Source organism: Loxodonta africana, chromosome 4, assembly GCF_030014295.1.
Source record: "Loxodonta africana isolate mLoxAfr1 chromosome 4, mLoxAfr1.hap2, whole genome shotgun sequence".
In the NCBI taxonomy this organism is placed as follows: Eukaryota; Metazoa; Chordata; class Mammalia; order Proboscidea; family Elephantidae; genus Loxodonta; species Loxodonta africana.
In genome coordinates, this window is record NC_087345.1 from 84,509,883 (window position 1) to 84,521,280 (window position 11,398).

General features: G+C 34.9%; 1 pseudogene; it reads right to left on the reverse strand.

The window, feature by feature from the left end:
- Nucleotides 1-8,867: 8,867 nt before the first annotated feature.
- Nucleotides 8,868-9,609, reverse strand: LOC100668697 (olfactory receptor 6C2-like; annotated as a pseudogene).
- Nucleotides 9,610-11,398: the final 1,789 nt, after the last annotated feature.

The following is an 11,398-nucleotide window of genomic DNA, read 5'->3' on the forward strand; positions in this document are numbered from 1 at the left end:
GTAAATTAATGTGTTCTTTATGAATGGTAGACAGATCAACTCTGTCTACCTGAGCTGTGAGTACAGTTATGGCTTCATGGGTACAGTTTATAACATAAGGAAGAACATATGGCTCATGGTTTTCCTGACACTAAGAACACTCTCAGGGAATTTATGGACACATCGAACAACTACATTAGATCGAATTGCTGTGTCACTGAAGTAGCCTCTTCTACATTTCTCCATCCTTCCTTCTAAGACCTCAGGTAAAGTGTATATCACTGAGTAAACTTCCTCAGCCCTATCAACACTGGGCAATATTCAATGCTCTAGAAACATTTTTTTTTCCCCAAGATATACAAAATATAATGAAGCACGACTTAACAGGTGACTGACACTGAAATGTGACCAACTGGTTTTTGTTTATTTTACTTTCAAAATATATGTCTGAAATCTGAACAGCGAGGGTACTGAGGTGATGCAACTTCAGGCATATGTCATCCTTTTGAGGGATTGTGAAGTATGCTTATATCATTGTATGCATATGGAGATCTTTTTTATATGATGTTGGCAATATATATAATTCTAAGTCACTTTAAATGCCAATATATTGCTATGCATAAAAGCTCCCCAAAAATGACATTTAGCTATCCAAAGAAAGTGCATTCTAAAAATGAAAAAATGGGCATTTTGCCAAATGTAAAAATTATCACTTACATCTCTGATTTTTAAAAGATTTATAAAATACATTTTTCCTGCAGAGAATAATAAGACTCAGGTTACACAGAAGTAAATATAATTAAGATGACAAACTTTATCTCACAACTTACTATTACGACTGTCAGTCATAGTTTGTGTTGGCTCTTGAAACACATCAAGTCTTAAAACTTCTAGGTTGAAAATGGCAGTTGGGATGAAGATTTTCATGTGAACTTCTGCTGATTTTTGCTTATGAATCCACTGTCATATTCATGGCAACTCCGGAATGCATACAGCTCTCTGAGGTATCCATCTTTAACCAATTACATGGACTACCTTGTTGGACTAGTATAATGTCCACAAGAAAGGGAAAAAAAAGTAACAACAATATGAGGGTTGTGGAATCTCAGGAATCCTCTCGTGTTTCAGGAGAGCTGCTATTCTGACCTCTCAGGGCACCAAGTGAGTTTACTACATCTGCCCTCACATTTGCTTTACTTGATAAAAATGCAACTAAGCAAATGAACAAAGAGCCCTTGGTGACCCACAAAGAAGATCACTAATGAGTCTTCTGAGTAATAAAATTTGGAGGAAAAAAATAAAGTGTGGTAACAAAGGGACCGTTGGAGACAATGTCCTTGGAGACAAAAGGATGCAGCATCAAACACAGCATTTTGATGAAAAATTTGTTGTATGTGAGCTATGTTGGGTACAGCATGAATACTGGTGTACAACCACATTGTAATAGTTTTATATTTTCAATCTGTTTAACCAAGCTTGAAACACACCTCGACATCTTGGTATCAATGTCATTAATTATCAAATATGTATAAAAAAATATATATAGCATATTTAAAATACAAATCACATTCTCCAATTGAATGTTCCCAGTCATACTCAACAGTAAGACAACAGAAGAATCAGATCATGAAACACAAGTTTTGGTTTGTTTTACAGTCACATTGCTTAATCTGATACATATCATAGGGGACAAGAATAAAAAGACCACATTTCTTGATTATTGATTTGTTGCATGAATTATTTATTGTATTTGGAAAATTTAAACTAGAGAACAAAAACAGGAAAAATATGTGAAGGCAATTACCTATACAGCTTACATTACAACGTATATACTCCCAAACATTTATTTACACAAATACATCAAAATATTTTATAGTTTTTATTTAAAAGTGATAGGGAAACTAATTTGCTTTCACCTAATGCACAATGAAAACTTTAAATAAATAAAAGTAAGTACACATTAACAGGAGCCCTGGAGCGGAAGTGATTAGGATTTGCCTGATAAACAACAGGTCGACAGTTCAAATTCACCAGCCGCTCCTTGGAAACCCTATGGGACCCTTCTATTCTGTCCTATAGGGTTGCTACGAGTCCTAACCGACTTGATGGCAACGTGTTTAGTTTTGGTTTATACATTAACAACAGTTTGTATAATTTGCATAATTTGTCAAGTGTTCTTAAACCTCTACACCTATTGTAAATTAATATACATGTAATTATATACAAATCATTTATTGCAGCTATTTATTTTCAATATCTTAATGGTTTATCAGGTTTTTAAATCATTTTCTATTGCTATAAATTCATGTTTTTTTTTAATTTTCACTAGTATTAACATTTTTTCTTTATGTATCGCCATTGTTTTACTAATACCTAAAACAAATATAGACTTTCCTCCATTTCTCACAACCAAAAAACAAAATCTGAAAAAAGCATCTGGTAAGAAGAATCTTGCATGCTTGTTAGAATTATTGCCATAAGTGTACATCCTGGGTCAAAATGGTATTTGTTCTTTTAATGATGAAATAAAAAGGTAACATAGTTTTCTCCATCCTGAAATTCTGGACATTTTTGCTCTGAATATTTTACTTGAAGTATTCCAGGTTCTTATTTTATTGTAAATAGCATTTTTCCCCCAGGTTTTTTTTTTTTAATAATATTTATGGTAGATGTGTAAATACCAAGTATATATTTCAATGAATTATCCTTGTGTACACACTGGTATAAAAATCACCATGTAAATCAAGAATCAAGAGAAAAAACCATTTCCATCACTTCAAAAGATTCTCTTGTTCCCCTTACATAAGTGTCACAGGAATAACCCCACAGAAACAACCACTGTTTTAGCTTTTATCATTGATAGTTTTATATAAATTTATGATGAACTTGTCCAATTGCACAAAAGTTAGTATTTTCTAGGAATTTGGTTGAGATCTTATTGAATCAATAAGTCAGTTTGAGAAGATTGGTATCTTAACAACACGAAGTTTTCCTACGAGCAGTTAATCAGAAATCCAGTTGCTTAACTTCTACACTAACCCTGTAACTGTCATTAAAAATAAAAGCTAATTAGTATACACAGGATACATCTCTATTTGTTTAGTTCTTTTTGATTCCTCTTAGCAATGTTTTTAGTGTAGAGGTTTTACAAACATTTTGTTTGAATTTTAGTGGTTAAGTGCTACGGCTGCTAACCAAACGGTCAGCAGTTCAAATCTGCCAGGAGCTCCTTGGAAACTCTATGGGCAGTTCTAGTCTGTCCTATAGGGTTGCTATGAGTCAGGATTAACTCAATGGCAATGGGTTTGGTTTGGTTTTTAATAATTTTTTTAACATTAAAAGATATTATTCCATAAATTTCCTTTTCGACTCTGTTGATTTTGTTGTTGTTAAGTGCTGTCATAGCTACCCTATGTACAACAGAATGAAGCACTGCCCAGTCCTGTGCCAACCTCATAGTTGTTATGCTTGAGCCCATTATTGCAGCCACTGTGCCAATCCATCTCATTGAGGGTTTTCTTTTTTTTTTTTTTTGCTGACCGTCTACTTTACCAAGCATGTGATGTCCTTCTCCTGGAACTAGTCCCTCATGATAACATGTCCAAAGTATGTGAGACGAAGTCTCACCACCCTTGCTTCTAAGGAGCATTCTGGCTCTACTTCTTCCAAGACAGATTTCTTTATTCTTCGGGAATTCCATGATGTATTCAATCTTCTTCACCAACACTAAAATTCAAAGGCATCAATTCTTCTTTAGTCTTTTGTATTCATTATCCAGCTTTTCCATGAATATGAGGGGATTGAGAAAACCATGGCTTGGCTCACGTGCACCTTAGTCCTTAAAGTGACGTCTTTGCTTTTTAACATTTTTAAGAGGTCTTTTGCTGCAGCTTTGCCCAATGCAATGCATCATTTGATTTCTTGACTACTATTTCCATAGGCATTGATTGCTAATACAAATAAAACGAAGTCCTTGACAACTTCAATCTTTCTCTGTTTATCATGATGTTGCTTATTGGACCAGTTGTGAGGATTTCTGTTCTCTTTATGTTGAGGTGTAATTCATACTGAAAGCTGTATTTGATCTTCATCAGTAAGTGTTTCAAGTCCTCTTCACTTTCAGCAAGCAAAGTTTTGTCATCTGCATATAGGAGGTTGTTAGTGAGTCTTCCACTGGTTCTTATCCCCTGTTCTTCATATGCTCCAACTTCTTGAATAATTTGCCCAGTATAAAGATATAATAAGCATGGTGAAAGATGCAACCATAACACACACTTTAATTGATTTTAAACCCTGCAGTACCCCTTGTTGTGTTTGAAAGATTGCCTCTTTGTCTATGTACTGGTTCCCTGTCAACACAATTAAGTGTTCTAGAATTCCCTTTCTTCATAATGAATGTCCATAATTTGTTATGATCCACACAGTTGAATGCTTTTACATAGTCAATAAAACCCAGGTAAGCATCTTTCCGGTAGTCTCTGCTTTCAGCCAGGATCCATCTGACATCAGCAATGATAGCTTTCATTCCACGTCCTTGAATCCGGCATGAATTTCTGGCAGTTCCCTGTGGTTGTACTGCTGTAACAGCTTTTTAAATGATCTTCAGCAAAGTTTTAGTTGCATGTGGTATTACAGATATTGTTCAGTAATTTCCACTTTCTGTTGCATCACCTTCCTTTGGAATGGGCACAAACATGGATCTCTTCTAGTCAGTTGGCCAGATAACTGTCTTCCAAATTTCTTGGCTTAGAAGAATGAGCACTTCTAGCACTGCATCTGTTTGTTGAAGCATCTCAATTGCTATTCCTTCAATTCCTGGAGCCTTGTTTTTCACCAATGCCTTCAGTACAGCTTGGACTTCTTCCTTCAGTATCATCAGTTCTTTTTCATATGGTACCTCCTGAAATGTTTGAACATAGACCAATTATTTTTGGTATAGTGATTCTGTGTGCTCCTTCCATCTACTTTTGATGCTTCCTGCATTGTTTAATATATTACATATGGATTTTGTATCTATCAATATTGAAAAATTCATTTATTTGTTTTAACAGTTTTATGGTAGATATTTAGGATTTTCTACATAGTCGTTTATGTCATCAGAGAATTACGGTGATTTAAATTCTTTTGCAATTTTTATTTCACTTTTCACCTTTTTGCTCTGGTTAGAAGCTCCATTCAATGTTGAAAACAAGTAGTGATAGTGAACACCTTTGTCTGTTTTGAACTTAGTCTAAAGTGTACAATATTTCTTTATTATCTGTAGTGTTAGTTGTAGAGATTTGCAGGGTTTTTTTTTTTTTTCATATCTACAAGGTGCCTTTCTATTCCTTGTCTTCTAAGAATTTCTGGTTGTAAAAGATTTTTGAAATTGTCAGAGAAATTTTCTATATTGATTACCAATAGCAAATAATATTTTCTTGTTATTCTGTTAATATGTGAGGTAAAAAAAAAAAGGCCTGAATCCTCATTCACATAATCAGAAATCTTTCACAGTGTGAATATATAAGAATTAATTTGAAATATGTAAGTAATTATGAGATAGGAAAATCAGAAAGAGCTTGGAAACAAAAATGGAACTTCTCAAGACATTTCTTGACACATTGACGTGTGCCTTGTGTCAAGAAATATATGGGTCTTTAAGTGTCATATCTGGTTTGTGTCAAATTTTGCAGTAATTTCCCAAGTAGCTTTCATATTTGTCCTATATCAACTTCTACAGTATTTTATACAAAATTAAGGAGCCTAGTAATACTCCAGCATCACCAGGATTGTATTATCCACAGAGGAATAAAAATTCTGTCTTTAAGGCATGCGAATCATGACTATTTCCCTTGATATGGCATTTGACATTCCGTTACCAGAGTAATTACTTTCCTTCCCACGTCGCCCATTGTTAAAGTCATTTAATCAAATCTTTATATTTGTAACATAGAATTTATTTCCTTCTCTGGAAAATCTGTTTACATATTTAATACATTAACTAGGTGCTTTTAATCAACCTCCAACATAGTTTCTGATCCTGCATGTTGGACCCTAAGAGTCTATCAAAAAACATTTGCAATTCACATTTTTATCAAAAAAGGCTTTTATTCAGAACATATAAATAAAACTCAAACTCAACGATAATAGCAAAAAGAACAAAACCCAATTTCAAGAAGGCAAAAAATCTAAACAGCAATTTCACCAAAGAAAATATATGGATAGCAAATAACTGTATAAAAAGATGGTCAGTACTGTTTGTCTATTGGTTTGTCATACTGTGGTGGTTTGTGTGTGGCTGTGGTGCTGGAAGCTGTGCCACCAATATTTCCAATACCAGCAGAGTCACCCGTTGTGGACAGGTTTAAGCGGGGCTGCCAGAATAAGACAAACTAATCAGAAGGACCTGGTTATCTACTTGAAAATATTGGCCAGGCAAAACCTTATCAATAGCAGCAGGACACTGGGCAATAAAGTAGAGGGTCAGTGAAAAAGAGGGGACCTTCAACAAGATTGATTGATACAGTGGCTACAAAAATGAGCTCAGACATAACAATGATGGTGAGGATGGCACAGGACCAGGCAGTGTTTTGTTATGTAGTACAAGGGGTCGCTATGAGTTGGAACCAACTCACTGGCACATAAAAAAACAAAACAAAACATGGGAATGCAAATTAAAGCCACAATGAGATACCAGTATACACAAATCCTTGTTTTTGTTAGTTGCCACGGAGTGAATTCCAAATCATGGCAAACCAAGTGTGTAGAGTAGAACTGCTCTATAGAGTCTCCAAGGCTGTGACCTTTCAGAAGCAGATTGTCAGGCCTGTCTTCCAAGGTGCCTGTGTAAGTTCAAATCAAGAACCTTTCAGCTAGTGGTTGAGTGCTTAGCTATTTGTGCCACCCAGGGTCCACATATTAGAATGGCTAAAATAAAAAATACTGACAATACCAAGTGGTGATGAGGATGCAGAACAACTGTAATTTTCAAATATTGCTTCTGGGAGTACCTACACATTACCATAAGTCCCAGGAATTCCACTCCTAGCTGGTTAGCTAAGTGAAGCAAAAACTTATATTTACACTAAAACCTATATGGGAATATTTGCCAAAACTTTATTTGTAATTAAAACAAACTGCAAGTAAACCCATGTTCCTCAACTGATGATAAACAAACGTGGTAGGTCCACACCATAGAACATCAGTCAGCAGTAAAAAGGAATGAGCTGATACATATGACAACATGGATAAGGTCAAATGTATTATGAGAAGTAAAAAGTAATTACATACTATATGATTTCATTGATGACATTCAGAAAAAGTGAAACAAAACTGTCGACCCAGAAATCACGTCAGTTGTTGCGGGTGACAAATTGACCACAAATGGATACCGGATAATTTTTGGGGTGATGGCACTCTTCTGCATCCTGATTCTGCCTATAGTTCTACTGGATAGAGAGTTTGGGGTTGAGAGTATTTTATTGCAACATGTTAAAAATGACATTCTATTGTCAGCCCGGGAATACAGGGATGAATGTCAGTAAATAATAAATGAGAAGCTAAAAAAAAGTTTTTTTTTTTAATAAAACCCTAGTTGTGTGAATATCAAAATGCATAATCTTGATTAAATGAAAGCTCATAATTTCGTGAAAAAAGAGTGAGCAAGTGATCTAGAACCTACATTATATTGATCAAAGGAGTCTAATTCAGGGAACAACCTTGAGGATCCAGTAGGCAAGACATGGAGGAACATCTGTGGCTCAAGTTGGCCCCGTATTTAAACAGATTCCTGCATCTGATACAAGTAACTGATCATGGCCAGTGGCTTTTTAACCTATTGCCCTAGTATCATTGGAAAAGAGTTCAATTATTATATTCATGTATTCAATTCTATATGCTAATTCATAGATAATTCCACTTGTAGCAACCTTCTCAGAAAGAGCGTACATATGCGACTGACCTGACTTTTTAGTCCAACCTTTTTGTTCTCCATGGCTCTATGTTATGGTACAAGTTTTCTGTTGGTAAATATAAATGTTAAGATCAAAATATTTTCTCATATGATAAATATTTTCCATTCTTCATACATTATAAATGCTTATATTAAAATGACATGCTGTATTTTGGGTAATTTTTTTTCTATTTAAGATCTCTTAAATTTTTGGTTTTATAAATTAAATAATACCACTATTTGGTATATGTAGACTTTCCTAAGGTGTCCCCTGAGGAGATCTTAATGCTGAAATATGTGTCACTGGAGCTTCACATGCTGTAAAAACAAAGAGTTTAACTCTAATAAAAACTGATTTGCATCCTGATTTCTCCCTGAGTTGCATTATTTAACTCTCCTGAGCTTCAGTTTACATATTTGTGGAGTGAAGAAAAAATATGAAGTAAAGATAAAATAATAATAAAAAAAAAAAAACACTGTCGTCCAGTCGATTCCAACTCATAGCGACACTATAGGACAGAGTTAAAATATCTTTTTTAAATTCATTATTACATTTAAAAAAAATTACAAATCTCTAATGATTGTCTAAGTGGTAACTATTGTATTCATTGTGATCATAATACCAAGATTAACCCCTTTAATAATAGTAATACTTCAAGACTTAAATTTCATCATTAATATCAAACCCACTAGCCTGACACCATTCTCCTTCTTTAGTTTATAGTTTAAAGTCAAAAGAAAATAACCTGGAATGGCACCAGGAGTTAAAAAGGCCCTAAAAAGCCGGAATTGGAATGGGCAATAAGCACACTCATGTCAAAGCATTTAATAAGATGAATTTACTGGTTCTTTTTTGTTGTTGTTTGCAGCTCTATTAAGGTTTGGCTTGGTGCAAAGTCATTGTTTAGCTATCTGGGAATGTAATATAGTTTCTTATCGAGAAATGTTATCCTGAAAATTCTCTCTTATTAGAAAGGAAAGGAACACATGTTTAAAGACACAGCAAAGGGACTTTTGATCTTTTTACGTAAATGTAATTGCTCTACATTAGCAAATTTTCTTTCCCTAAGAACAGTGCAATCCTTTTGATTGAGTCATTGAAGACTTCTTTTACTTGCTTGTTCCTCAGGGTGTAAATGAAGGAGTTCAGCATGGGAGCAATGGAAGTCAGGAGCACCATCTCACACCCTTACTAATGGCCACTGAATTCTTTGCTGAAGGTTTGACATAGATAAAGATGCAGCTTCCATAAACAATGGAAACCACAACCATCTGGGAAGAACAGGTAGAAAATGCCCTTTTCCTTTGCTGGGCAGAAGGGAATTGAAGAATGGTCTTGATGAAGTGTACATAGGATAGAACAACACATACAAGGGTCATGATAAAGGTGAACACTGCACAAACCATGACCACCTGCTCTATGAACCATATTTCTGAGCATGAGATCTTTAGGAGAGGTGCTGCATCACAGACGAAATGGTCAGTGACATTAGAGTCAGAGAATTCCAGATTGAGGCCCAGGCTTAGTGGTAGGAGTATGATCAACAAGCCAGCTGTCCAGCAACAAAGGATAAGCCAACTTCAGATCTAGTTGTTCATAATGGTCAAGTAATATAGGGGTTTGCAGTTGGGTACATATTGGACATAGGACTTGATGGCCAGTGGAAAAAAAATTTTGTAACAGCAAAGAAGTCAGTAAAAAATAGTAATAATAATAAATAGAATGACACAAAGAAAGATAAAAATCACAACTTTTAGTTGTGGTCACTGGTCAGTCCCATCAGGATAAACGTTGTTATTCTGTGATTTCTCATAGTTGACTTCTGATTTCTACTCAACCGGGATTTGTAATTCAGATACATATGATATGAGGAAAATGGGGTGCGCAATACATAGCAATAATTTTTGACTCAACAAGCTATGAAAACCGTCTCACATGCAATTTGTCATTTATTGATAAAAATATTATAACAGTAGCATAGGTTCCAAAGTTGTTACTTTTTGTAATTTCAATGAATATTTCTTAAAAATCAGATTACTTTATCCATATTATATTCCAACACATTCTGAATTCTTTTTTTACTAATTTTCATGCTCAATTTCCACCACTCATCTGACAGTTTGTCATACTGTGGTGGCTTGTGTGTTGCTGTGATGCTGGAAGCTATGCCACTGGTATTTCAGGTAGAAGCAGGGTCACATATGGTGGACAGGTTTCAGTGGAGTTACCAGCCTAAGACAGACCTGGAAATCTACTTCTAAGAAAATTGGCTTGTGAAACGTTATGTTAGCAGGGAACCTTGTCTGATATAGGGTCAGAGGATGAGCTCCTCAGGGCGGAAGGCACTCAAAGTATGACTGGGAAAGAGTAGTGTCCTCAAAGTAGAGTCAACCCTAATGATGTGGATTGAGTAAATCTTTTGGGTCTTTCATTAGTTGATATGGCACAACTCAAAATAAGAAGAAACAACTGCAAATATTCTTGAATAATCAGAATGTGGAATGTATGAAGTATGAATTTAGGAAAATTGGAAGTTGACAAAAATGAAATAGAAATCTTGAAATTGATAGCCTAGGCATTAGTCAGCTTACATGGACAAGTATGGGCCATTTCAAATCAGACAATCATATATTAAGAATGAAAAATTGAAGAGGAATGGCATCACATTCATTGTCAAAAAGAACATTTCAAGATCAATCCTGGTGTGCAATGCTGTCAGTGACAGGATAATGAGAATGTCTATGAGGAAGACCAGTTCATACGACTATTACTCAAATTTATGCTGCAACTACTTATGCCAAAGATGAAGATTTTTTTTTTTTTACCAACTTTGCACTCTTAATATGCATTGATAATTACTGGTGATTGGAATTCGAAAGGTGGAAACAAAGAAGAATTGGTATTTGGACAATATGGCCATGGCAATAGAAATGGCTCCAGAGATCTCATGATGGAATTTTGCAAGACAGACATTCTTTTCATTGTAAATACCTTTTCAACAACATAAATGCGACTTTAAAAGTGAACCTCAACAGATGGATTACACAGGAATCAAATCGGCTACAACTGTGGAAAGAGGCAATAGAGAGGCTCAATACCATGAGTCAGAGCAAGGGCAGTGGGACAACTCTGGGGTTCCTATGCAAGTTCAAGTTGAAGTAGAAGAATTTAAAACAAGTCCATGAGAACCAAAATGCAACCTTGAGTATATCTCACCTGAATTTGGAGACCCCATCAGGAATAGATTTGACGCAGAGTATTAATGAATGAAAACCAGATGAGTTGCAGGATGACATCAAGAACATCATATGAAGAAAGAAAAAGATCATTAAAAAGACAAGAAAGAAGTACAAGACATAAAAATACCAAAAATACCAAAGCGGCATCTTTGTGAAAACTGTGTTGCCTATTTTTATGTCCTTTGTATTTCTGTGTGACTTTTAGATTCAGCTTATAAATTTGTACAGAAAAACCTGTTGAGATTTTTA